Below are 26,777 nucleotides of genomic sequence, written 5' to 3'. Positions count from 1 at the left end.
TGGGCCACGAGGTGCCTAGATTTGGGGCCAAACATTATCCTGGTGTGTCTGTGGGGGGTGTTTCTGGGAAAGATTAGCGTTTGGGTCGGTAGACTGAGAAAGCAGATGGCCCTCCCCCAGGGGAGTGGGCCTCGGCCAACCCAGGGAAGGCCTGCACAGAACAGGGGCTGGACAAGAAAGAATTCTCCCTCCCGAGTCTCTTCAAGCAGGGACGTTGGTCTCCTGCCTTTGGACTTAGACTCAGACTGAAACTTACACCATTGGTTCTGAGCCTCCTGTTTGCCGACTGCAAACCTTGGACTTCGCTGTCTCCATACTCCTTGGAGGCCAATTCTTTCTAGTAAATATAGATGTAATCCTATCAGTTCAATTTTCTCTGGAGAACCTGGACTCAGAAGATGCTTTGAGAAGGGCCCTCCCCCATTTCCCACCACAGGCTTCTGGCTGGGAGCAGTCCCGCTGCACAGAGACCCTGTAGACTCGAAGTGACCAGAGGACTTGTCATCCAGCAGCGCTGAAAGGTCACAGGGCTGCCAGACACTCCGCCAGGGGGCTGAGCAGGAGCCAGCCCCCAGGCAGTATTGATCTGGCCCTGGGGAGTAAAAGGGTCTCTCTCTGGTGCACCCACAAACCCTGTCTGCGCCACACCCCAGTTTCCCAAGCGTGGCATGTGATGCCTGCGGTCGGTGTTTTTAGATGGACCCTGAGTATTTCCCAGGTCTCTTCTCCCAAACACTGAACCCCTTCTTCCTAATCGGCAGGTTCTAGAGCACAGTACCATGTGGAACGCAGGCCTCCAGTGTGTTAAGCATAGAAAGTAGCTTCCAGGAGCGCCGAATTACATGATTCCTTTTTACATGTGCATGGAGAGCAGCTCCTTTCAGAGCCATGTCATTTCCCATCCTGCAGGAATCCCGCTGCAACTGGGAGGCTTGCCTAACATCGAGGTCCAAGCAGCGTCTCGGTCTCAGCCGCTGAGAGACGAGCTGGGTCTTTGCACCAGACAGTGTGTTGAAAACCACCAACCAGGAGCCGCTGACGTTGATCTGTGTCTGCCGAATTCCCAGGAATTCTGTGGGGGTTTCCAGCCCACGTGGGAGCATCGCCAGCCTGTGCCTGGAGGAGCGGGGAGGGGAGACTGGGCAGTGGCCGCGTCCCGGCCCCCCCGCGCTCAGCTCGCCGCTGTTAACTCCAAGTTCTCCGCCCCGTGCCAAGGCCGGCTGGGTCAGCCGGGATATTTATAGAGCTGGGCAGGACTGGGCAGCAGATGTTTTCTGATATGGGAAGAGGAAGCTATTTATACTGGGGGTTAGACGAAAACTAGTCCGAGGGGAGGCTGCAGCCACAGCTGACGTTCTGTTCTCCCAATGCTGGAGGAAGTTCTCCAGGCCCTCAGGTGCCGACGTCCTGCCCTCCCTGCCTGGACAGTTCCACTCAGCAGGTGCTGCTGAGTAAAGAACACGAGTTCCCCGGGAGCGCCGTGGGCATGCCCGCGTGGTGGAGGCGATGGAGGCCGCCGGGCCTGCTCACCTGGCCAGCCTTCTCCAGAATCCCGGGGAAGCCCCTCCGGCCGCAGACCACATCCGATTCCTGGATGTTCCCAGAGTGCCTGCGGCTGGCCCCTTCCTGCCGTCCTTCCACGCCAGGGTAGCACTCACGGCCTGTGCCACGCCTCCCCCACCCTACCAGGCCCAGCAGCCCCGATGGCTGAGAGGGTTTCTCCTCCGTCTCCCAGGGGATGTCCGGCCACCCTGGCTGCCTTCGCCGAGGACCTGTTGGGTCGCTTTAGCCAGAAGCCCCTAACCCCTGACGCTTCTCTTAGTAATTTTGCAACCACTGGCCCTCCCCTGCACTTCGGCTGTAAATGCCCACGCTGTATTGGGGGTTGAGTCCAGCCTCCCTCCCTCACTGCGAGGTCCTGTGTGAGTGTCATGCCCCCCCCGAATGACACCTGCTCATCATCTTCAGCACGTGTCACTGAATCGTTTGTTTTTCAACAGGAGAAACGGCTTAACCCATCGGACTGCAGCTGAGTTTTCCTCTCTTGCTCAGTGGGCGGCTAGACTCCGTATGTGGAAAGACAGAGGCAGCGGGCCCGTGGGGGCTGGAGGCAGGGAAGGGTGACTGTGCAGGGAAGGGTCAACACTCCTGGACGGCAGACTGGGGCTCAGAGATGGAGCTGATGGAGGTGAGAGAGGAAGGGCTCGCTGGTTAAGCTTTGTGGGCATGGGGAGGGGCAATGATAAAATGAGGAAGGTGGAAAGAGGAGGAAATATGAGTTTTAAGTGTTTTTAGGAGGCAGAGACAGAAGCTGAGAGGCACCCACCAGGCTGAGATTGTTTTATGAGCCGTAAGTAAGAACCCATCTGGGGCAGTGGTGACCAGGACACAGGCCTCCAGGGGACAAAGGGCCAAGCTGATCCTTAGAGGCTCCCAACGAAACCAGAGCTGCTGTTGAGACCCAGGCCCCAGCCCTTCCAGGGGTGGCCTGGGGACTGGACAATTCAAGTGTCTAGATTGTGAGGCCTCTGGGCGCGAGGGTGGGGGCCGGGCGGGGAGGCTGCCATACGACCAGCCACGTGGGGCCTGGTGAGGCCAGGAGCCTGTCCCTGGTGGGAACGGCGCTGGATGGAAGATGCTTGGCGAGACTAGACGTTGGCAAACTGGGAGACAGACCCACAGGCCAACACTGTAGACTGCTCCCGGGCAAGAGTACAGGCCCTGACTACTGCGGAATTGGGGGACAGGGATCACCCTGCTTTGCATCCTGGTGACTTTTACACACCCATGCATTCACACAAGTGCTCACACACACCATTTTGTGGCTCGGCCCCTCTATCCCTTGCTCACCTGGTGGGATAGTTGAGATCCCTCTCCAAGGGGTGGCTTCACCTCCCACCCCCTCAGGACACCTAGGCTGGGCATCCCCAAATACCTGAGCAGCTTTCCGTTGGGGGCCCTGTGGACAGTGAGAGCTGTGACGATGAGCGGCTGCCCCTGGACAAACCTCCCCAGTACGTGTGGCCAAAGAAAGTGGCCCAACGCCTGTGTGGCTGAGGGCCTCCGTCACAGTATCCTTATAACGACCAGCAGCTACCAAGAAAGAAACATCTGGGTGCAGTTTCCTGGCACAGCGACTGTGCCCAGGATCAACAGGGTCTGTTTGGATAGACTCTTGTCAGAGAAGGGCTCCGTTTGGTCGTATCCAAATAGGTCGACGCTGTACTTGGAAAGGGGGAGAATTATTCTGGAGTCTAAATTGGATTGGAAATTACTGTGGTTGTTCAATACAAAAATGGGTTATCTTATCAAAGAGCTGTTGTCAGATCTGCTGTTTTCTCCTAAAATCATCAGGTTACCTGGTAGGAAACTGCTGTGCCAATGTGCAGTTCGCAAAGTGGCGTGATTGTGAGAATCTGGCCTGACGCTTTGAACCTGGGAAGCGAGACCAGAGTAGCGATAAAGGAGGAGTGTGGCGCCCTCTGGCGAGGGCCGACCAGAGCACCCAGAGTGGGCTTCCACCTGCCGGGGACTCCAGCCTCTCTCCTGTCACCTAACACCTTCCCACTTTTGTGTAAAACCCAAGATTCACGGCTTTGCACAAGGCCCCTCGGAGCCCACACCTTCAGGCAACGTGGAGCTGATGTGGCTCAATCTTAGAAGATCTCATTTAGATTTTGACCAAGAGGGGAGGTGGGTGTTGATCCAGAGTTGTGGGCCCATCACCACAATTCGTTTTAGAACAGCTTTATGTTCTAAAGAACCCCCCAGAAGAAACCCTGCTCCGTTCAGCCATCATCCCCAATCCTCCCATCCCCTCTAGCCCTGGGAAATCACTAACCTACGTTCTCTATGTATCTGTCTATTCTGGTCATTTCATGTAAATGGAATCATACAATCCATGGTCTTTCACGTCTGACTTCCTTAACACAGTGTTTTCAAGGGTCATCCATGCAGCGACGTGGATCAGTGTTTCATTCCTTTTTACGTCTGATTAATTTTCCATTGTGTGGCTAGGCCATGTTTTATTTACCCATTCACAGAAATAGCCATTTGAGCTATTTCTGTTTTTCGGCCATTGTGAGTACTGCTGCTCTGAACATTCGTGAACACAGTTTTTTTTGCGCAGAGCTTTTCATTTCTCTTGGGCAAATACCAAGGAGTGGAATTGCTGGGCTATATGGAAACTCCACATTTAACCTTTCCGGGAACTGCACCCACCTTCCACCCCTATTCACTTTTCAGGGGTCCTAGGGATTGGTCATTCGTATTTGATAACACAAGAGCAGCACCACTGATTTTTAGAATCTAAAAAGATTGTAAACAAATATTAGAATTAAATCTCAATTTTAGCTGAGAAAGTTGACTCACCAGCTGCTTTGGTTAGATGAAATTAATAATCATAACTTTTTAAATCCAATTTTGTTTTGACTTTTGTTGAGAAGACTTCTCAGTCAAACTAGCGCGTTATCGTTGCGTCCCTCAGAAGGAAGGGGGCAGGGAAGGTCACGTGATTTCCCTTGGCCATCAGCAGGGATGATCTTCAGGGATCATTTGTCCATTCAGTGACATTTATCGAGGCACAGGTGCAGGTCAGGTCTAGGCTCAGGTACTCCAGGTCCACGGGTGGGTAAGACCAGCACTGCCCCCGCCGTCCTGGGCCAAGTTCTAGTATGGGAGAGATCAGACAAAAACGGACAAAATCATTGCTTTGCAGATAGCAGGGGACCTGAGAGAAATTAGCACAGGTGTTGGGGGAAGCTGCTTCGAATAGGATGGCCAAGGAACCCTTTTCCCACAAGGGGTGTTAGTTTTGCTGCATAACAAGTTGGCGCAAACTCAGCAGGTGGGTGATGCTCCACTGTATGGATATACCACAATTTATGTATCCATCCACCTGATGATGGGCGTTCGGGTTGTTTCCGGTTCTTGCCTGTTATGGGTCATAGGCTCCTGTGAGCATTTGCGTACAAGTCTTTGTATGAATCTATATTCCCTTTGCTTTGGGGTAAACGTTTAGGAGCAGAGTGGCTGGGTCATACGGCAGTTGTATGTTTACTTTTTTTTTTTTCATATGGAACGCTTCACGAGTTTGTGCTTCATCCTTGCGCGGGGGCCATGCTAATCTTCTCTGTATTGTTCCAATTTTAGTACGTGTGCTGCCAAATCAAGCACAATGTTTAGCTTTTTAAAAAGCTGCCAAACTGGTTTCCAAAGTGGTCGTGGTGTTGTACATTCCCACCAGCAATCTGTGAGAGTTCCAGTGGCTCCACATCTTTGCCAGCACTTGGCATGGTCAGTCTCTTTCATGTTAATCATTCTAAGAGCTGTGCAGCGCTATCTCACTGTGGTTTTAACGTGCATTTCCCTAATGACTAATGAAACGTTTTCTCATATGTTTATTGGCCATCCAAAAAGGAGCATATAGCTTATTAAACAAAATAAGCATCTGTTTGTTTGTTCAAGTATTTGGCTTATTTTTAATGGGGTTTTTTATTATTAACTTTTCAGAGTTCTTTATATTTTTTTAATACAACTCCTTTGTCAGATATATGATTTGTAAATATTTTATAACAGTCTGTGGCCTGTCTTCAGTCTTTTAACAATGTGTTTCAAAAAACAAAACAAAAGTTTTTCATTTGAATTAAGCCCAGTTTCTATCGATTTGTTCTTTTATGGATTGTGCTCGTGGTGCCATTTCTAGGAAATCGTTGCCTTACCCAGTGTCACACGGTTTTCTCCTGTGTTTTCTTCTGAAAGTTTTATATGATTAAGTTTTACACTTAAGTCTGTTTGGGGTTGATGTTTTTATATAATGCAAGGTATGGAGCAAGGTTCTTTTTTATTTTGGGGGGGTTTTTTGCATGGAAATTCAGTTGTTCCAGAACATTTGTGGAAATGACTGTTCTTTTTCTACTGAATTGCCTTTGAACCTTGGTTGAAAATCTGTTGTCCGTTTTTGCGTGGGTCTATTTCTGGGCTCTCTATTCTGTTCCTTCCATCTCCTTGCCTGTCTCCACGCCAGTACCACACTGTCTTGATTACATAGCTTTATAAGTCTTGAAATCAAGGCATGTGGGCCCTCCTCCGCCGCTCTTCATTTTCAGTCGTTTGGCTGTTCTATGTCCTCTGTGTTTCCATTTAATTTCAGAATCAGTTTTTGTCAACTTCTATCCCAAAAGAAGCCTGCTGAAATCTTGACTGGGATTACCTAAAATCTATAGATCCATTTGGGGAGAATGGACACCTTAACAGTATATTTTAAAATTGAGATATAACTCACCTACCATAAAATTCACCATTTTAAAATGCACTATTCAGTGGCTTCTGGAATCTTCACCAGGTTATACAGCCAGCAGCACTATCAAATTCCAGGACATTTTCATCCCCCGGAAAGAAACCCTGTCCCATTAGCAGTTACTCCCCACCCCTTCCTCCCGCAGCCCCTGGCAACCACTAATCTACTTTCTGTCTGTACGAATGTGCCTACTCAGGACATTTCATATCAATGGGCTCATACATCATGAGACCTTTAGTGTCTGGCTTCTTTCACTCCGCATGATGTTTTCAAGGCTCACCCGGGCTACAGCAGACATCTCAGAAGTGTTGCGTCTATAGCGCCCAAATGAATGGATAAATACACAGGCCTGGGACACTCTGCAGAAGTTGCCTTTTAGAATTAAGCCCCTGAAGTCACCTTTTGAAACATATATATATTTGTTTATTCTTCCTCAAAGTAAACCGTGTAATTAATTTCCAAATTACCAAGGGGCTGGCTGGCTGGAGTTTGTAAAATCACTGAAGCTGAGAGTTGACGGGAACTCCCGTAGTCGAGAGGTGGCAAACCTGTTGCCCAGGGGCCAAGTTGGCAGGCAGATGGGTTTGTGGGGCTTCTACAGGGCGTCCTTAACATGGCAGCCAGCATCTCAGAATTTGGGAGTTTTCACAGAAACTTCTTTTAAAAAATCAGATGTCTGGCAGGCGCCGGGCTCACCTCCCCCTGGAGGTGGAGGGCTGGGTGGGGAAAGGAGCCTCTTGTCCAGGTCTGCTTGGAGCCCACCACCCCGCGGGGCCTGTGCCCTCACACGGCCCCTCCCTGTCAGATTACCCGCCTGGCCTGTAGGCCGGTGACTTTGCATCTCCCCACAGTAGTCCAGTCTCTTCCTGTCACAGATAAGCCCTGGGGAGGCCATGCGATTTTCCTGGGGGCAAGCAGTGAGCTAGGAGCAGGTCACCAACGCTAACAGTGACCCCTGTGCTTTTTCCCACTCTGTGGACATCTCCGCCCCACCAGGGTGACCAGCTCATCCCTGCTGGCCTGGGACTTCTCCAGCTTGAGAAGGCCAAGAACTGGACTAGCCTCAGTCCCAGGCTACAGGGACGGTCACTCCTCCTCCTCTAGCTCCCCCGCTTCTTCCCACCAAAACATAATAAATAAAATTAAATATTTAAGTTACATTAAAAATGTTTTTTAAGCCAGGTTTTGCTGACCTAAGATTTCACCTTTTCTCCAGCCTGCTTGCTGGGCCAGACGTAATAGCTGCCACCACCACTGTCCCTAGTTTCTTTCTCCCAGAGGTGCACCGTGCCACCCTCCGGGCGGTGACCGGGCGGGACTCGCCATTCCGGGTTTGCCGGGACCCAGCGCCTGTCACTGGGCCTGGCGACACCTGGCCCTCGAAGGGACCCCAGGCCCAGCTGACAGATGGCAGGGTCCGCCCCTGCTTACGGTTAGGCGGCCGACTGCGCGGGACCCAGCGAGCCGATGACGAAGGCTGTGAAGAGCACGTTGTTATAGGACTTTTCATAGTTTCCCAAGTAAACGTTACCCTTGCTGCTGCTTGAATTACTAATGCCTTGGACGGGGAGTCCGAACTCCGTTCCCAGACGGACTCCTCTTTTCCCCGTCACGAGGCGCCGAGCGCTGCTGTCCAGTCGTTTTCCCCGCCCGCCCGCACCCGCAGCCCCTGCGGGGGAGCCCCGATTCGCACGGCCCCTCACTCCCGCTGCTCCGCACCAGCTCCTTACCCCGCAGGCAGGCGGCTCCCGAACCTGATGCGGCTGCGGAACCGGGAGCCGGGCACAGGCGGGCACAGAGTCCCCTCCATGGGGACTCCGCTGTCAACAGGCAGCTCCCGCTGGAGAGGACCCTGCGGGACGCGCCACCTGCGGCGGCCTCCCGGAGGCGCCGGGGAAAGCGCCCTGGTCCCGCCGCCTTCATGACTGCTTAGCAAAGCCAGTAAACAGATGGTTTGGTTTAGAGAAAATATGCAGCCAGGGTTATTAAAAATAAAAAAATAAAAAAGGAAGAAAGCAGAGGAATGAGGAGAGGAAAGGGAAAGGCAGGAAGGCTTGTCCGCAGCAGGACCGGTGACAGCTCGTAAATCCCCGCGCCCCGGTTCTGCGTGTGTCCCTGCTCCGAGCTGCGCCGTCCTCACCGAGCCCGTGGGCCCTAAAGAGGCCCAAACAAAACCGTGTCCTGCGGAAAACGCGCTGTGCCGTCCCCCAGCCTCCTCGCACACACACCCTTGACATTCTGCTCAGACCAGTCTGGCGGCGCTCGGGGCAGTGGAGGCGTTTGTCCCTGTCCTTTGGGGAGGCTGGTCACGCAGTAGCTGGCCACGGCGGAGCTGACCTGGCTGTAAGGGGAGGGAACACGAGCAATCTCAGAGATCTCCCTGGAGGAAGAGGAGCCCAGACTGGATCTCCTGCAGGATAGAGAAGGCGTTGGGGGCGACCTCGGCCAGAATGAAGCTGCTGGCCTGCTTGGTCCTGAGACCTTCCTGCGAGAAAAAGTGCAGCACGTGCGACCTCAGGATCGAACCACAAGATGAAGAGTCAAGCAAGGAGGGGGCAAAAGTGCCTCCTACGTGCTCTAGAAACCGCCTTCCCACACCCTCAGCATCTCCTTGAGGGTGACACCAGGGTGCCAGGACTCCGTGGGTGGGGGCAAAGAGAGAAGAGAGGATTGGGGGGTGGCACTGTCTTCTTGTCAGCAGCATAATATTCCAACCCAGCTTGGAGGGAACCTGTCCCACATCTGAGAGAGAAAAGCCATGAGAGGGCAAAAGAAACGAAATGTAACTCCAGGACCTATAAGCAGCCCCGAAGAGCAAGGCCTGCACGGGCGGGACCTTGGGCGAGCACCCCAACATGGGCGGGCAGAGCTCCGTGTCGCCTGCTTCAGCTGAAGCGACGTGCTCAGAAACAGGAAGGGACAGGGCTGGCAAGGCGCTGGAGGGAGCCACAGGCGGATGCCAGCTGCAGAGACCCGGCCCGCTCAGCTCAGGCGGCGCCGAGGGTGGCCAAGGGCGCGCCGCCCCGAGGGTGGCCCACAGACCTGTGCTCGGTCGGCCTGTCCCAAGTCCAAGAAAATAAGTACAGAAACGACGAGTAAGCACTGGGAAACTCCCTCCTGCCTTCTCCCTTGTTAGGTTTGTCCTGTTACAGTTCATGAAATACAACTTTGTGAACGTTCAACCTAATGAGAAAAAAAAATGTGAGTTTATGCAGTCGGCCCTCCCTCCATAAACCCGGGTTCATGAATCAAAAATGTTCAGAAAAAAAGTTAGGGAGCTGCAGATGCGCACAGCGCACGTAGTAGGCCTGCAATGGCTGCGTCTGTCCTGAACAGGTGCATTTGTTCTTGTCATACCCTAAACAATACAGTGTAACAACTATTTACACAGCACTTACATTGCATTGGGTGTTATGAGTAACCCAGAGGTGATTTAAAGTATCCAGGGAGGTGGGCATAGGTTATATGCAAAGACTCTCATTTTATGCGGGGGACTTGAGCATCCTCAGACTTTGGTATCCTTGGCGTGAGGGGTGCCTGGGACCGACCCTTGAGAACATGGAGGAACAACTGTATTTTGTGACACTTTTGTTTTGTTTCTTCTATTGCATCTTCCCAGGTACAGCACAGTTGTTGTATTTCAGAGGCAGCAGCCTGCCGTGGATTGTTAAAAGCTGGGCCTTCTCTGCAGGTGGTGTGAGACTCACTGGCCAAGGGGGTATAAAGCCCCAAGAGCTGCTCCCCTTCCCCTTTCGGAGGCAGAAAGCATGAAACCCCTGCAGCAGCGGGGGCCCAGGCCCACCCACGCCACAGGGGCACTCGGGGAAGCTGCTGGGTCCCCTGCCCACACGGACCAGGCGTGAAAACGGGCAACTGGAGCCAGCCCTGCAGCAGAGAGGTTCACTGGCCAGCAAAGAGTGTGTGGGGAGCCCCAGGCCTCCTGCTAGGACAAGCGAGGGTTTCTGGAGAACTGCCTGGTGGCCTTGTTATGACTCTGGGGTCACCCTTCTTTCTCCTTCCCTGCTCCTCAGGTGGAGACAAGCCGGGGAGTCCAAGTTGTGCCACACAAGGAAACAGAACGCTGTGCCTTTTTGAAAAATCAGTATCACACACACACCCCCAATTCTCTGTACGCTTCCCAGTCCCTGTCTTGACACCACATGGCCTGTGGGACAGGGAAGGTGCCTTCTAGTCTGCTCTGTTCTCTCCTCCCTGGAGCCAGCAGTGAGAAGGGCCACTCAGGTCTCAGAACCTGAACGTGCTGCTGGCTTCAACCCAGGAGAGAACGTGGTGTATGATCGTTTATATAAAGTACAAAAACAGGCCAAACTAAGCTACGCTGTCAACAGCTAGGATCACGGTTACCCCGGGGGTATGGTTTCGGGGAGTGGGGACAAGGGAGCCTTTTGGGGGGCTGCCCCCTGCTGTTTACGGCCCTGGGTGCTGGTGAAAGGGTGCGTTCAGTTTGTGGGGGGGAAATGTCCACTTATGGTCTGCACGCATTCTTCGTGTATATTAAGCCCCAATAAAAAGTTTGAAAAACCTATTGGCTCCAACCGTAGCGGCAAAAACAAAATAAAATATTGGGACAGAGGTCCCGCCTGACTGCCCTGCTTGTGTGGAAAGCGCTGAGCGGTAGGCGCTCAAAAAGAAACAATTCCCCGTAGGAGAGGCTGCGATCCAGTTTCTGGGTCACTGTTTTCCCAGGTGGGTGGGGGTGGGGGACGGTTGACTCATTTTACTCGTCCCCACCGTGTGGGGCTGGAGGGGGGCCAAGGGCTGGGAGATTTGAGCTGTTGCCTTGGTAATTCTTAAATATTGGCTCAAAGTCACGACGGTAAAATAAATAAGCAGGAGCCTTGAGGAGCTCGCCGAGGCCCTGCCCATAGTTCCAGGCCCCAGGCGGAGCCCATGCACTGAGGTGGCTGCCGGGCAGGGAAGCGGGTAGGTCTCCGGGGGAGACGCAGGGCAGGCTGGGGGGGGGGGATGGACCCTGAGGCTCCGTGCAGGGTCCAATATTTAAGCCAGTCTTTAAGCGTTACCATCCTTCATGCTCCATGCCCTGTCTAGGATTCTCTCCAAATCCTTGCTCACGGTGACCTGGCAATTTCGTGGCCAAGCACCCAAATCCAGAGCCTGGGGGAAACTTTCTCCATCTCTGAAGGCGGGTGGACACGGAGGGAGTCCGCAGAGCTCACTGCTGCAGGCAGCCATGCTCGCTTCCCGAAGGGGGGGGGGGATAGAGGTGTTTCTAGAGGCCAGGAGCCACGATGCCCTGACTCCGGGCCACATCCAGAAGCCGGGAGCAGGAGAGTGGAGCTTCCCAGCCTCCAAGAAGAGAAGGCTGGTCCGGGGGGTAGAACAGAGCTTTGCCCACGATAAACCCTCAAGCCCAGTCCTGGCTCCGCGGCCAAGAAGCTCTTGGACATGAAGTATATAGCAAGCATGTCCTTTCCTCCTCTGGGCCTCAGTTTCCCCATCTGTAAGCTGTTATTTTTACGGAGCCCCGCCCTGGGAACAAATCCCTTCGAAGCTTATCCCTGCAGCCTGCTCCCATGAGCTGGTCCAGGGTTCACGGTCCCACTGCCCTCGGGAAGTGGAAACTGCTCCCTCACCCGTCCCTAGAAGCATCCAAACCGGCAGCCTCTGGAAAGCCTCGGCTCAGGAGGTCTGCTAGTCCCGCCTGTGCGCCGGGAGGGGAGCGAATACACCCTTGGGCAGGGGCTGGGTGGGGACAGCTCCCTCTGGGCGACGTTGAAGCAATGGGCGGGCGCCGGGAGGGGCCCCGGGTGTGTGACAACCGGCATGAGGTCACGGCTGTCCTCCGGCTGGGTGCAGTGTGTCGGCAGGCAGCCGTTGGCCGGCTGTGCTGTGACTCATGGCGGTGAGCATTCCTCCTGCAGCCCTCGGCCCTCAGCCTGCAGCCTCCCTTCCCAAACGGCCTCCTGTTCTCACCCCCTCCAGGCTGTCCTCCAGGGCTCCAGCCTCAGACAGTGGGGGGGGCAGGGGGGCGGGGGGGACAGTGCACCAGCAGGGGCGGGTGCGCCCTGGGGACCCTGGGGGTGCTCCTTCTGACGTGCTGGTCCTCTTCGGGTCCACAGGCAGCACAGTGATAAGCGTGAGTGTCACTGAGCAGTGCTACGTGCTGTGTCCCCAATGCTTTGGGTGGTAACTGTCCTTCGAGGGGTGTTTTCATTCCCTAGGGCTGCTCATAGCAAATCACCACAAACTGGGTGGCTCAAAGCAACAGAAATTAGTTCTCTCAGATCTCAGGGGGCCGGAAGGAAGTCTGCAGTCAAGGGCGGGGGGTCACACTCCCTCTGAAGGCTCCAGGGGAGAGTGCTCCCTGGCCCCCTCCAGCACCAGGAGTTCCTAGGCTTGCGGGATGATCTCCCCTGAAGACCCCTAACTAAATACATCTGCAAAGACCCTATTTCCAAACAAGGCTGCATTTTGAGGGTCTGGGCGGGCATGAATTGGGGGACCCCCTGTTTACAGATGAGGCCAGAGGACAGTGGAGTGGAGTGGTTAGTCTAGAGTCCCTTTAGCTGGTAAGGAGTGGAATCAGGGGTCAAACCCAGGCTCGTGGCCCCAGGACCCACCATACTGTCTGCCAGAACCCAACATCACGAGAACGGCACATCCATGCAGGAGGGGAAACCCTCAGCCTTCGCTAGCAAAACACAATTGCTCTTCAGCTGTGCTCGAGTCCCAGGAAGGAGCTCATAAAATCACTCCCGGGGGCTCCGACCCAGGATCTGCACCGTAAACAGGCCCTGCACCCACGGGTCCAGGACGGGGTCCTGAGAATCCCCGAAGCATCCACTGAGACCAGACCCGGGCCTGTCCCCAGGTCAAGGTAGAAACAGAGCACAGCTGAGCCAGAGGAGCTGGTCCCTGCGTCCGCACCGGACAAGCCCAGGGCCAGGCCTGCGGGGACCAGAAGTCCTCACCCCGCCAGAGCCAGCTGGTGCCCAGCAACCCAGGGCAGAGGGTTTGGATTCAACCTCCCGTTACTGAAGGAGCCGGTGCAGGCTCATCCCGGGTGACCCCCCAGGCGGCTCGGGCTCTGCCCAGACCCCAGGATGGAGGGTTTGGGGAGGCCCAAAGAGTGAGCCAAACCCTCTTTCTCCTTTACGGTCACAGTGCGAATAGCTTTTCCCCAAGCCCAGCCCTCTCCGTGGTGGCGTCATCTGCGCATTCTCCGTGCCAAGTGACATGGAAACCTGGCCCTCCGAGTCCTCCCGCCGGTGGGAGCCACAGCCCTCACCCTGCGTAGGGCAGCCCCCGGAGGGAAGCAGGCACAGCTGGCAAACAAGACGCGCTTGGCATCTCCCTGGAGCTCGCTCTACCAAGTCTCATGAAAATACGTGAGCTCAGCTTCTGGACCAGCCACCCAGGTCTCCAGTCCCTGCAGTGGGAAGGGGACCTGCCAGTGACCACTCCCGGAATTACCTCTGCATTACAATCCTCTGAGGGTGGTGAAGGGAGAAAGCAGGAGGAGGGAGGAGGGAGGAAAGAGTCACATCACCCAGCAGCACCCCAGGATGCCGGGGGATGGACATGTGCTGTGTCTTTATTTTTTACCGAGGTGAGATTTACATAACAAAATTAGCCGTTGTAAAGTGGACAGTTCAGTGGTATTTAGTGCGTTCACAGTGTTGGGCAACCACCACATCTACTTAGTTCCAAAACATTTCATCATACCAAAAGAAAACCCATTTAACAGTCACTCCCCATACCCCTCCCTCCCAGCCCCTGGCAACCCCCAGTGTGCGTTCCTGCCCTTCGGATTTATCTATTCTGGACATTTCGGGTAAATGGGGTCTCCCACTATGTATGTGACTGGACATCTGTTGCTTTCCCCTGCTCCACACCCCATTTCCCCTTCTCCGGATCATAGCACCTGCATTTAACCTTGGGGAGGTCATCCCATCCCCCCTTCCTCTATCCATGTGGCTGCACCACATCCTGCTCACAGGGCAGGGCCCATGACCCAAGCCTTGCAAACCAGTCACTGTGACCGGTTCAGGGATGGATTTGTGACTCAGTCCCAGCCAATGGAATCAACTGTAGGACTTTTCCCAGAGCGGGGGTCCCAACACTCTCTGCAAAAAGGGAGCCTGGAGTTGCTGGCAGCCACCTTTGCCACCAGGCAAGGAGTGCCCACGTGAGCCTAAAACCCACATGGAAGAAATCAGAGACAATAGGGGAGGCCAGTTCTTGTCGACACTTGTCTGAGCGCCTGGATCCAGCTCTTCCTGAAGGTGAAGCTCTCTATCCTCAGACATTTCACTTTTGGAAGCTGGTCAACCTTTTGTGCTCAGAACAGCTGGAACTGGGTTTCTGTAATACCCAACTAAGAGGAACCCAAACAATACATGTGGCAAAGGTGGCTCCACCTCACTCACCCGCCTTCACAGCTCCCCAGCCCTGATAGAATAAAAACCAGCTCTTTAGCAAGGAGCACAGGGCCTTCCAGCTCTAGCCCTGCTTCTCTCCCCTTTGTCCCTCCGCCTCTTATTTAATACATCAGCCAGACAATTCACAGTTCACACACACACACACACACACACACACACACACACAGAGGATGCTTTCCCGCCTTCGGGTCTCTGCTCCTGCTGTCTCTTTTGCCCGGAATGCTCTCATCACCCCACCTGGACCCCCAAATGTTTACTCACCCTTCTGTCACTCCATTCAGGCATTACCTCCTCCAAAAGGCCTTCTCTGACTCAGCGCCCCACCTCTCCTCCAGCTGGAAGCTGCGTCCCCCGGCTCCACACAGCCTCGTGTGTGGTTCAGTCACAGCACTTGCCTACACATTGTTTTTAATTATCTGTCCATGTCTCCTCTCCGCCCCCAGCACACCCAAACCAGGATCCTGCGGGGCCAAGTCTGTGCCTGGCTCACTGCTGACCAGCACAGTGCTCAGCCCACAGGAAGGCCTCAATACATATCTGTTGAATGAATGAATGAAATGCCTTGGAACACTGCTTTATTTTTTTAAATATGTTTTTATTGATTTGAGGGAGAGGCAGAGAGAAGGAGAGAGAGAGAAACATTGGTGGGAGAGAATCAACATCAATCAGCTGCCTCCTGCACGCCCCCTACTGGGGATCGAGCCCACAACCCAGGCGTGTGTCCTGACTGGGAATCAAACCAGTGACCCCCTAGGGCATGGGTCAATGCTCAACATCTTAGCCACAGCGGCCGGGGGGAACACTGCTTTAAAAGAGAACTTATTCTCCAAGTGTTTCCCAAAGATAGAGTTTAAATTTATACCAGCAGCCTTCCTCTAGGCAAGCGCTGTGTTTTTAAGGATGCAATTTCTAATATTTCAGTGATTGGCCTTCCCAGTGGAGCAGCAGGAGGTTGCCTCCCGGCTCCAGAAAGCAAGGTTTTACTCCTGCCCTTGAATGAACAGCTTGTTCCTGAAGGAAAAACAAAACAATAAAACCGGATTCTAGGTAAAGGGCCCCCCGTACACCCAATGAGAGGGAACGTGCTCCTGGAAGGGCACACGGCTCCAGGGGCCCTGTGGCTCCTTCCAGGCCTGGAGCAAGGCTGACGCTATAAACCCCGTGCAGGAGAGAACGTTCCAGGCGCCCACGTGGCCCGAACCACCTCTCCCGCAGAGGGTTCGGTGAGGGAGCCTCACGGGGCAGGGCCCAGCCTCACAGGTCGCAGGCTCCTGTGACAGCCGACTCTGCTCCTGGGAAAAGGAACACGTGAAGTGCCAGCCGCAGGAGCCGATCACGTTGCAGGTGGCCTCTGCCCTCGCAAGGAGGCCGCCTCCGCAGCAGAGCGGGGAGACTGCGGCGGCCCGACCTCCGCCTTGGCCCCTGCCGCCTGTGAAGGATCAGGTGGTGAGCAGTCTAAGTGCTTCTCTTCCTGCTCGAGCCCCAGAACCTCGCTGTGCTTGGTGCCAGGCTGATGGCTGCACTTGCTCCGTGGTCTCTGTCACCATCCTGGAAGCTCTGAGCACAGGGCCTGGACTTCTCATCCCTCGGTCCCAGCACCTCCACGGTGCTCAGAGGTCACTTTTTTAGAGGACCCCCCCCATCCCTGTATAAGAGAGTACCCACGCCCCCAGCCCAGTCGAGGCCAGCCCAGTCCACCCCCACCCTGACTCCTCCGGTTTTATCTCTCCCCGGGGTGTCTTATCAACACAGGTTGTCCTCAGGGCCTAAATCAGTTCTTGGCACTTAGTGGGGCCTCAGTAAATACTGGGGGGAGGTGATCACTCCCAGCAAGACAGGCCCTAAGACTTTGATCTCGTAAAATGCTAACTATGCAAATTGTTAAAGAACAAAACTCAGCCAAGTAACTACGAAGATGGAATTGGCTTTCCTAAGCGATTCACAAACTGGGCAGCATCCCACGCCCAACCAGGAGGGTGCGCCGAGGCTCCCAGGGGTTGTACAGAACGGGAGGTTTTATGGGCAGGAAAAGGGTGGGACCAAGAAGTGAAGATCAGATTATTTCAGACAAGGACACCTTTCCTTAGGGGAAGGCAGGGGTCTTATCAGGCAGACTACCTTGCTACGGTAGATCAGGAAATTCCAGATGGATTGGTTTAAAATTCCACTCCCGGGAGAGGCAGAAACTGCAATTAGGTTAGACATTAAGTTTAGGTTTGGTGACGAGGCTGAGCAAAAGTGACTCCATTCTGAAATGCTGTTTCTGTTTTTTAACAGAAGGAATGAATGAATGAACACTAACAATCAGTCCAACGGCCAGGAGCAGTGGTTCTCACCCTGGCTGCACATGAGAATCCTCTGGAAGCTTCTAAAAACCTGGGCCCCTCCCACACCACCTGGAGCAGAATCTCTAGGGAGTGAAGCCGGGCTCACCTCCCCCCCCACCCCGGGTAATTCTAACACATGAAAAGGGTCCAGATCACTGGCTGAAGACCAAACACTCCTGGGCCCCCATCCAGAGATGAAAGGTGTCTCCTCCGCCTTCACCCTCCGGTCTCACAGGTGCCTGGCAGTGCCAGGTAGCAACCGTGAAAGGGGACCGGTGGCAGAGGGGGCTGTGGTGTGATTTGGCTTTGAAACCACTGTCACTTTCGTTCTCTTGGGAGTAGAAAGAACAGAGCCCACCCCCTTGCCACTCACAGCGCGGGTCCCAGACCAGCAGCGGGCATCCCCTAGAAGCCTGCTGGAAAAGCAGCATCTCAGGCTCTGCTCATTAAAACCTGTGCGATTCCTGGTACAGTCTCGCTCCCGAAGGGCTGCCCTAGCGTGTGTCAGGCCCACGTGGAGCCATCGCACCGCGGTCCCGGCCTTCCGCATGCGCCGCCTGGGTGTGCTGGGTGCCACTGGGGAGGTCACTTACCATTTAGGGGCCTCAGTTTCCTTGCCGGCACATGAGAGGACCAGAGAAGACGATCCGAACGCTTCTGCCCACTCCAGGTCAGCTTCAGCGAGCAACGGGCATGAAACTGCCTCTCCAGCCAGGAGCGGTGGGCAGAGGAGCCACAGGCAGCAAAGAGCCAACGAATGTTTGCTCAGCTCGACCGGAGGCCAGAGCCCATTGGTTATCCGGGGAGCACCCCCCTTCCTCTGGCCCCTCGTCGGGCCCTGGCTCCCTGGGGAATACGCGTGTCCTCTGCCCACCACGGCCACTCCCTGCAGAATAGCCCCTGAGACTTTGATCTTGTGAAACGTCAACTGTATCAGGCCAAGGAGCACGTCCCGGCCCCTGGGATGCTATTATCCTCCGAAACAGGCTTTTTGCCCAGAAATCATCCTGATCCTCAGCCTATCACTTCCTTTTCATAATATCACTTCATTACTCCTCCTGACGTCCTCCCAGACTCTCCCAACTTCTTCCATCTGGGACGCTGGACAGCTGCCAGGTGGCGGCCGGGTCCCTCCCAGATCCTGGCGACGGCCAAGCTGCTGTTTCAGTCTCCTCATAATCAGGCCCTCCAGCCTCTTCATCACTTTTATTGCCTTTTCTCCTCTAAATTCCCTCAAAGTCATTGGCGAACGCTGTAAGGAACGTCCCCGGCTCAGGAACAGCGCCTTGTTTCCAAGGGTGCAGTTACCTGTCCTCGGCCGGATGGCAGGCCCGGTGTTGGCAGGATGGAGCGGTTGGGATACTCGCGGGTTTGGGCTCTGAGCCTGGGTTTTCTCCCCTCTCCTGCCTTCCCTGGAGCCTCGCCACCCGGCTGTCAGAGGAGTGGAATTGCTGGGTCATATGGGGACTCCGCGTTTCATTTTTTGAGGGGCTGCCGGACCGGTTTCCACGGTGGCTGCACCATCTGACAGTCCCTCTGACCAGGATGAGGGTTTGGGGCCTCTGTGGACCCTAACTGCTCATTACCTGGTCTGATCCTCGTGTGTGCGCACACGTGTACTGGGCCGGGGGGTGAACCTTTCAGTGGACCCCAACTCTTTAGACTCTGAGCTGGAGAAGCCAGTTTCACGGAGCCGTCCAGGGATTACAGCGGCAATCTGCAGCCTGCGTGTTCTGGACCACGGCTCGCAGAGCGAAGGGGCAGGAGGCTCGGGGTCTCCCCCACGGCCCTCACCTCCAGGTGGGACAGAAGGACGTCCGCTCGCTCGTCAAAACCACAGGGCGCTTGACCACACTGGAGAAACCTAGGGACAGAAAGTGGATTGGTGGTTGCTTAGGCCTGGGGCGGGGGATAGGCAGTTAGATAAGCGATAGCTCAAGGGTGCAGGGTTTCCGTTTGAAGTGATAAAAAAGTCTAACAGTTACGGAGGTGACAGTTTCACATCTCTGTGAATATCCTGAAAACAACTGAATTGTGCACTTTAAATGGGACGCCTGTATGATACGAGAATTTTATCCCCCAAAATCGATTAAAAAACACCACCACATACACAAGGGCGACTTGAGAAACTCTGGGACAGAAACCAAAGAAATAAAGTTCTCTGTAGTGACACCAGGCTAAGAAAACAGTAAGAAAATCCAATTTTCATCTGTAAGTTTCCAGCGACATTCTTGCGATCTTGGCCCTCGCCGGGCCTCATGCACATCTCTGAGGTTTGTGCCCAGACTTTTCCCCACAGACGGGCCTGAAGCCTCAGCAGATCTCAGAGGGGGCTAAGAAAGGAGGGGGAGGACCCCTGCAGAGCCCAGCCCAGCCCCTCGGCCGAGTCGGTTACTGTGGTCTCGGACGCCCCCTGGCGGGCCCTGGGGGCTGGGTCACAGAGGGGGCACCCGGAGAGAGCCCACGGAATTGCCGGGTGCTCTCTCCCAGGCCACAGGGCTACCTCTCCGTGACTCAGTCCCTTTGCACCGAAAGACGGTCAGTCCTAGCCCATGTGTGACCCGCTTTTTGATTTTTAAAATCTTTTCATGATGGGCATTTCTTATGGAGAACTTCAAACATAAAAAAATAGAGAAATCATCGAATGAACCCCCACATACCACCACCCTGCTTCAACAATTGCCAACATGTTTCCAATCTAATTCTCGTTTCACCCTGGCCTCCATCCAGTCCCTCCAACTGTATTATTTTGAAGCAAATCCCAGAGAGCATATATTCCATCTGCAAATATTTACGAATGCGTAACAGATAAGGACTCTTTTTAACATCGCCACAATACTGTTATCACACCTTTAAAAAACACTTCAAGGCCATTAAATTATCACTGTCATATTATCAATAGTCTCATCAATGCCAAAAGTGCTTTTTTTTTTTTTTTTTTTTAACAGCCCTCTTGAATCAGGATTCATTGAGATTGGTTGATGTGCCATTTAAAAATATATATATATATTTCTAGGCTCCCTGTTCATCTTGCAATTTACTTGTCAAAGAAACCCGCTTTTCTATTTTCCCCGTTTTATTGAGGTATACTTGACAAATAAAATTTGTATAGATTTAAGGTGTATGACATGAAAATCTGATATAAGTACATACTGTGAAATGATCACCACAATCAGGCTAATTAGCACATCACTTCTCGGAGCCGCTTTTGTGCTTGCACAGTGAGAACATTTACCATCTATTCCCTTAGCGTTTTTCAATTTTAACACAGAATTTAGATTTACAAGTGCTCTGGGATTACAGCCATGTTCATGAACAGAGGGAACCGGGCCATGCGCCGACCGTGTTTTGCGGTTGGAGACACGGAGGTTTTATTTGTTTTTCTGTCCCAGTTTCCCCAGCTCTCTGTGGCTCTGCTCCTTTTGTCATAGAAGACCCATTTTTTAAACAGAAAATGCTGTTTAAAAACAAAGTCAGAGGAAAATGAAAAATGCTGTACGATTTACCTCTTTCCAGTGACCAGAACCTAAAATTAGTTCAAGTCCTGAGATTTCTGAGCCCGCGAATTAGAAAGATTCTGCCTGTGAGGAAAGTGGTGTGAGATCCAAGGAGATCTGAGAACCTGAGCCCGGGCCTGAGCCGGCGACATCCCACTGGGCCTCTCAGCCCACTCCCCCCGAGCCTGTGCCCCCTCCCTTAGCTGTGTGTCTTCCCTGAGCTCGGATGCCCCATGCCGCTGCTTCTGGGACAGTCGGCACATCACAGCCTGGCGGACGGCACCCCGGCGTCCAAGGCCGACTCAGATGTCACTGTGGGCCAACCTGGCCTTTTGAAATTTAGACAAACACGGTTCAAATGCCCTGATTTCACAACCTGCTCAAGCCCAGACTAAAACCACAAAGGCGGGCAAACACTGTCTCCCAGGCCTCCCCTCACTTCCACAGGGGTCCCCCTCTGCCCTGCCAGCTGTGGCTGTCGCCCCCATTCAGCTCCAGGTCAGCACACCTGCGCCCTTTGCCTGTTTCCTCCAGAATCCAATCACCCCCAGGCTGCCCCAGGCGAGTGCGGGCTCCGGGGCTCCCTCAAGGAGGGCTGGGCCTGGGGGCACATTCACGTGAAAGATGTCATTGGCCATCCAAGGACAGCACCAAAACATAATCCAGAAAGAGGTTATTGATAAATACATTATCCTCACAAATGGGTAACCTAACAGGGCTCGTTAAGTGGAGTCTAGAATTCTCCCCTAAGGACCAAGCAATTATTTCACCGGTAGATTATCTCTTGCTCTTCAATTCTTCCTTTCCTGAATTAAACCGTAGTCCCATCAATTTGAGAATCTGAAACACGTGCTTTGCCAGTATTTTCATCCTTACTTGGGGTTGCTGGAGGGGCGGGGGTGGGTAAAAACCTCACTCTCCTGAGCATCACCCTGCAAGTCTGGGCACCCAGCCTCCCTCAAAATCCAGGTGGCAGGCCCTTCCCTGGGCGTCCTGCCCTTGAGAGAGGGTCCTGGAGAGGGCCTCTCTGCATACCCAGCCCTAGCAGCTGGGCTTCGTGGGGTGAGCTGCCCAGGGCTGGTGTGGGCTTTGGTGGCTCCCTCCACCCCGGTGCGTGTCCTGCAAGATCCCAAGGGGCAGAGGGGGGTGCGTGGAGATAGGGGATAAGGGGAAGGGAACTCCATTCCTGGTCATTTCCGTCGTGGGTGGGTGAAGGGGTTTGGAACACAGTCCTGCCTACTGACCCTGAAGCGTCCGCCACTCCTGTCCTGGATATAGCGCCCAGGACCCTGGAAACAGAACGCTGGGAGAAAACTCAGCAGGGCCACCTTCGAGGCTCTTGATTAGTAACCGGTTGTGGCCACCCAGACAAAGCCCCCGCGGGAGCAGCTGCTGGCCTGAGTGTGGCCCAGCCCCAGCAGCCAGCCGGCCGGAGCGGTAGCCCCCCTGGAGCCACCAGGGGGCGCAGCGGCACGAGGAGGACCCGCGGGGAGCTCACAGTTCCCCTGGCGGCCCGGCCCGGTGTCCACGCTGAGCCTTCCAGCTGTGTCATCTCAGTGATCCTCACCGGCACCGCGGGAGGAGCAGTGACTACCCCTGTTTTACAGGCGGGCACCGTCTTTGCCAAGTTTCCCAGCTGAAAAGTGGTGGAGCGGGGCAGGAGCCCACACGCAGCCTGCCCAGAGGAGGGAGGCCACCTGTCCCTGGCTTTCCAATCCCCATGGGCCTCCCATCGTTGTCCCCTCCCGGACTGATGAGGCCTGGGGACACGGCGATGACCGGGCGGGCCTGGCCGTGGGACAGTTGGCGGTCCTTTGCCTCCTTCTGGTGCCAGCCTGACAGTTTTCCCACTGCCCCCCTCCTTTCTGCTGTGAACACTCCATCACCCGCCCTCTCCCAGGACTGGGTTGTCATCCCTCAGATCAGAAACCCCTTGAAAGTAGGTAGGGGCGTTGGGGCACTTTGGAGGCCTGGACAGGGCCACCCGCTATGGTCGGGCACATCACATTGAAGGGAGCACCGCCGTTCACAGCACGGACACGCAGGAAATCATAGATTTGCACCAGTTCCCTGCAGTTAATCGTCTTGAGGAAGGGACGCCGTTTACTAATTCTCACCGGGCAACGGGCCTGGGCCTGGGGTAGCTGAGGCTCCGGGGACCCAGCTGCCTCGTGCACTGGGCAGCCCTGAGGGCGCTGGGCCCGGGTTGGATGAGGCAGGGGGTGGGCGGTGAGCCCTGCGGTTCCCTCTGTACTGTACTTTTCTGCTCCGGGTGGTGCCCACTGGGCAGCTGCAAGTGGCTACTGATTAACGGAGGCCTCCAGGCAGCTGCGCGGCTTTTACAACGCTGTGGGCGTGCAGACTTTCCAAAGTCAAATACGGGCCAGGAGGCATCCGGCACAGAGGTTAGGAACGAGGCTGTGGGTGACGAGCTGTGTGTCCGGCCCCTGCTGTGTGTGACCTTGGACCAGTGATCTTATTGCTCAGCTTCCACATCTGTGGATTGGGCGTCGCGAGGCTCCCCAACACGTGGGCCTGTTGAGGAAAAGAAATACAGCTTTGCATGTAGATCACTTTGCACAGTAAACCTGGCTGCAGACACCATTAAAGAATAAAACAGCTGGGGGAGGGAGGCCCCGGCAGCACCAGGGCAGACTTGACCTCCAGGCCCAGGAGGCCCAGGGTCCTGAGACTTTTCGGAGCCCACAGAAATGTTTTAATTACTTTATAAAATCAGAAGAAAAAAGAAATATACTAATAATAAATATATAATAATGAATCCAGCCTGAATTATGTCTGTCTTTATACCAACACAGTTATAAAATATAACTTCTAATATTTTTTTTCTGGAAGAAGAGAGCCACGAAAGTAAAAGTGCGCCGGGGCCCGTGGAAGTCCACGCAGCCCTGAACCCCGCAGCCCCAAGCCGACAGGACGCTCCGAAGGCCCTTCCTCCAGGAACGTGCCTATTTTGTAAATGACAGTGAAGCTCTGATGTGTCCCTCTCTGAGGACACAATCCAGGACCGAGTCTAGGCCGCTGCTCTTGGGAGCACCCCCCACACCCCCTCAGCCCCACGGTCTCCTTCCCACCATAGAGGGATTTATCCAGGACAGGAGTGGAAAACAAAATGGACATCTGGGCCTTGGGGGCCTTGACGGCGGCCAGCGAGCAAGTATGGATCCAGTGATTTTATTCTGGGTTTACCTGGCTGTGTTCAGAGGCAGGTTCTTGCTGGGAAGAGAGAAAAAAAACTTGGCACGGGAGACTCAAACAAACCGCTCCGCTCCCGGAGCTCCGGCAGCTGCCAGGGCTTATAAATAACCGCCCTGCGTGCCTGCCCCCCCCAGGAGCCCGGAACAGGCCGTCCCAGTGCCCGCTCTCCCCCCACGGCCTCTGGGAGCCGCTGGTCACTGCAAGGTGGGGGGCAGAGGGAGGCGGCTCAGATGACTCCCCTGCACTTGCCTGACGGATGGACCGCTCCCTGCGGGGGGAAAGGTCGCAGGACTAAAGTTACTGGCCTTCGCGGGTGTCCCCCAGAGCCCTGCACCCGGGGCCCACACCGGTTTACTTATTAAATGTTTTCTAACCACCAGTGCTGCTTTTTCCTGGGGCACAAGAATGAGAGATGAGGGGTGGCCTTGGGGAGAAGGGCCACCCATCCTTCGACGCCATGGCCATGTGCAGGGACACGGGGTCCCCACCCTCCAAGGGTCTCAGTGACCCCCCCCCCCGCCCTTATACACTGTTCGTGGCCACTGTCCCTTCTCAGGGGACCCCGTCTGTGCCCTGCCGAGCTTTTACCATCTGGCCATCACCCCCGCTCGCATGAAGCCATGGGCCAACGTGTGTCTTGCCCTCTGGGGTGGCTGCCGGCTCTCCCCTCTCATTCTCTGTCTGGCTGAGCACCCCTGTCCCAGCTACAGTACTTGGGGTGATGGGGGTGGGCAGCTGCTGTAAGAGGGGTCCTTCTGGGCAGGGCAGTAGGAGACACTCCCCCCCCCCAGGGTTATTTTTCAGGCCTGGCCACTTAAGGCTCGGGTTTAACCCTTGCATTGCCCCCACCTGGCATGCAGAATTGAAGCTCTCAGGGATGGACCGGGCGAAGGCTGAGGGTTTGATTCGGTGCTCAGGGTGTCAGGTAGCCAAAGGCAAGAGCTCCGGGGGAGCTGATCACACGGCCTGTCCTGACCCAGCCAGGGCGGGTCACTCCACCCGCTGCACCTCCCTCCTCCTGGGAATGTAATAGTGTCCACCCTGCAGGATAGTCCAAGGATTAGGTGGTGTAAGTAGTTAATGCTCAATCCCTGCATGGTCAGTGCTGCTTTATTTTGAAATTAATATATCAGCTTTCTGTCTGGCTGTAGCCATCGGGGGTCCTAAAGGGCTCAGTTCAGCCCTGGCCTGAGTGGCTCAGTGGTTAGAGCATCTGCCAGCACATTGGCGGGTCTCAGGTTCAGTTCCCGGTCAAGGGCACGTACCTGGGTTGCAGGATCGATTCCTGGCCCCAGTCGGGGTGCATATGGGGGGCAATCAGTCGATGTGTCTCTCTTGTACTGATGTTTCTCTTTCTCTCTCTCCCCCCTCCCACCTCCCTGACACTCTCTCTAAAAATCAATGGGGAAAAATATCCGTGGGTAATTATTAAAAAATAATTTTTAATTAAAAAAATAAGTAAAAGGCTCAGCTCAGTGATTTCCAAAAAAAAAGGAGCAGACTCACAAAACCTCTTCAGACCTGAATTCCTTTCCACTCAGAAATCTTAAACCATCTATTTAAACCAACTAAAAGAATAAGTGTCTGTTTAACTAACTAACTAACTAAATAAATAACTAAATAAATAAATAAATAAAATTCCTATATTACAGATGACGCAGAAGGACTGTAGCAATTTCCTGGATCCGTTATAACAAAGACCACCAACGATGTGGCTTAAAACAATGCAAATGTTTCTCACACGTTTCTAGAGACTAGAAGTTCAAAATGAAGGTGTCAGCAGGACATCGCTCCCTCCAGAGGCTCCAGGAGAGGACCCTGCCTCGCTCCCTCCAGCTTCTGGGGGCTCCAGGTGTCCTTGGCTTATGGTGGCATCACCCCAACCTCTGTTCTGTCTCTGGGTCAGTTTCTCCTCTTGCGTCTCTTATAAGGACACCAGTCGATGGATTAGGGCTCATCTGGATAATTCAGGATGGATTAGGGCCCATCTGGATAATTCAGGATGATCTCCTCTGGAGAGTCTTAACTTACATCTGCAAAAACCCTTTTTCCAGATAAGGTCACATGCACAGGTTCTGGGTGGAAATATTCTGGGAGGGGTCACCAGGCATAGGGCCTAACACTCAGGTGAGTTCAGGGTGAAACGGTGAAAGGGGCATTGAAACCAGCTGCTTTAATGATTCACCTGACAGCAGACAGGGAGACCAGGCCCCAGGTATACACTGAGTGCCCAGTTTTTCCACTAATGTGCTAGAAGGTTGCAGGTCGAGCTGGAATCTGAGCTTGAGTGAATGAGTCATAACTGCTCTGGAAACCCACCTGGCTTCCTTCCGAGTCCCACAGTGGCGGGTGACCCTCGGGGCTCTGTGCGTGTGACACTTCCGCTCAGCTGAGTTTCTGGACTCGCTCTCGCTTGGCTGCTCAGCTGCTGTTTCCTAACTCTGCTGCTGCAATCCCGTCTGCGTTTGATCTGGCATCGGACGGTGGCCTCTCTCCGAGGCAGGGCAAGAGTCCCCCAGACGGACTAAATCCTGTCACTTGCAAAACCGTCCCAGGTCCCAATCCCAAGTTCCCGTCTCAGCGTGGAAAGAGATGACAATCGGAAGTTGAAACAAGTCGTGACCTGTTTCCTTTTTGCTCCCGGTCAGTTTCCACCACCCCACAGCCTGAGACCTCCCAGCTCCCTGGGCGGTGCAGGTTTAGGGACCTTTGAGTAAGCCACCTAGGCGGGTCCTGCGTCAGCCCAAGTTGGGGTGGCCATGAAAGTAACTCTGTAACTCTGAATCAGCCTGGGAATTCACATGGCGACACCCCCATTTTCAAGAATCATGAATGTAAATAAACATTGCCTGAAAGCAATCAGCAAGGGCCTATTTTGGTTTGTTTCTTGGCGACAGCCTTACTGAGCTCTAGTTCACATACCTTGCAGTTCACCCACTCTCTGCTTTTCGTATATTCGTGGGTAGGTGCAGCCATCATCGCAATCAATTATAGAACATTTTTACCCCAAAAAGAA

General features: G+C 54.3%; 1 non-coding gene across 1 annotated transcript; it reads right to left on the bottom strand.

The window, feature by feature from the left end:
* Positions 1 to 5,068: 5,068 nt before the first annotated feature.
* LOC148092334 (U6 spliceosomal RNA) lies at positions 5,069 to 5,175 on the bottom strand. Its single transcript, XR_015715118.1, has one exon. It is a non-coding gene; the product is annotated as a U6 spliceosomal RNA (small nuclear RNA).
* Between the last annotated feature and the right edge of the window lie 21,602 nt (positions 5,176 to 26,777).

The sequence above is a fragment of the Miniopterus natalensis genome, chromosome 9 (assembly GCF_054644295.1).
Source record: "Miniopterus natalensis isolate mMinNat1 chromosome 9, mMinNat1.hap1, whole genome shotgun sequence".
Lineage (NCBI taxonomy): Eukaryota > Metazoa > Chordata > Mammalia > Chiroptera > Miniopteridae > Miniopterus > Miniopterus natalensis.
The sequence above is the reverse complement of the archived record's forward strand: the minus strand, read 5'-3'. Positions and strand labels throughout refer to the sequence as shown.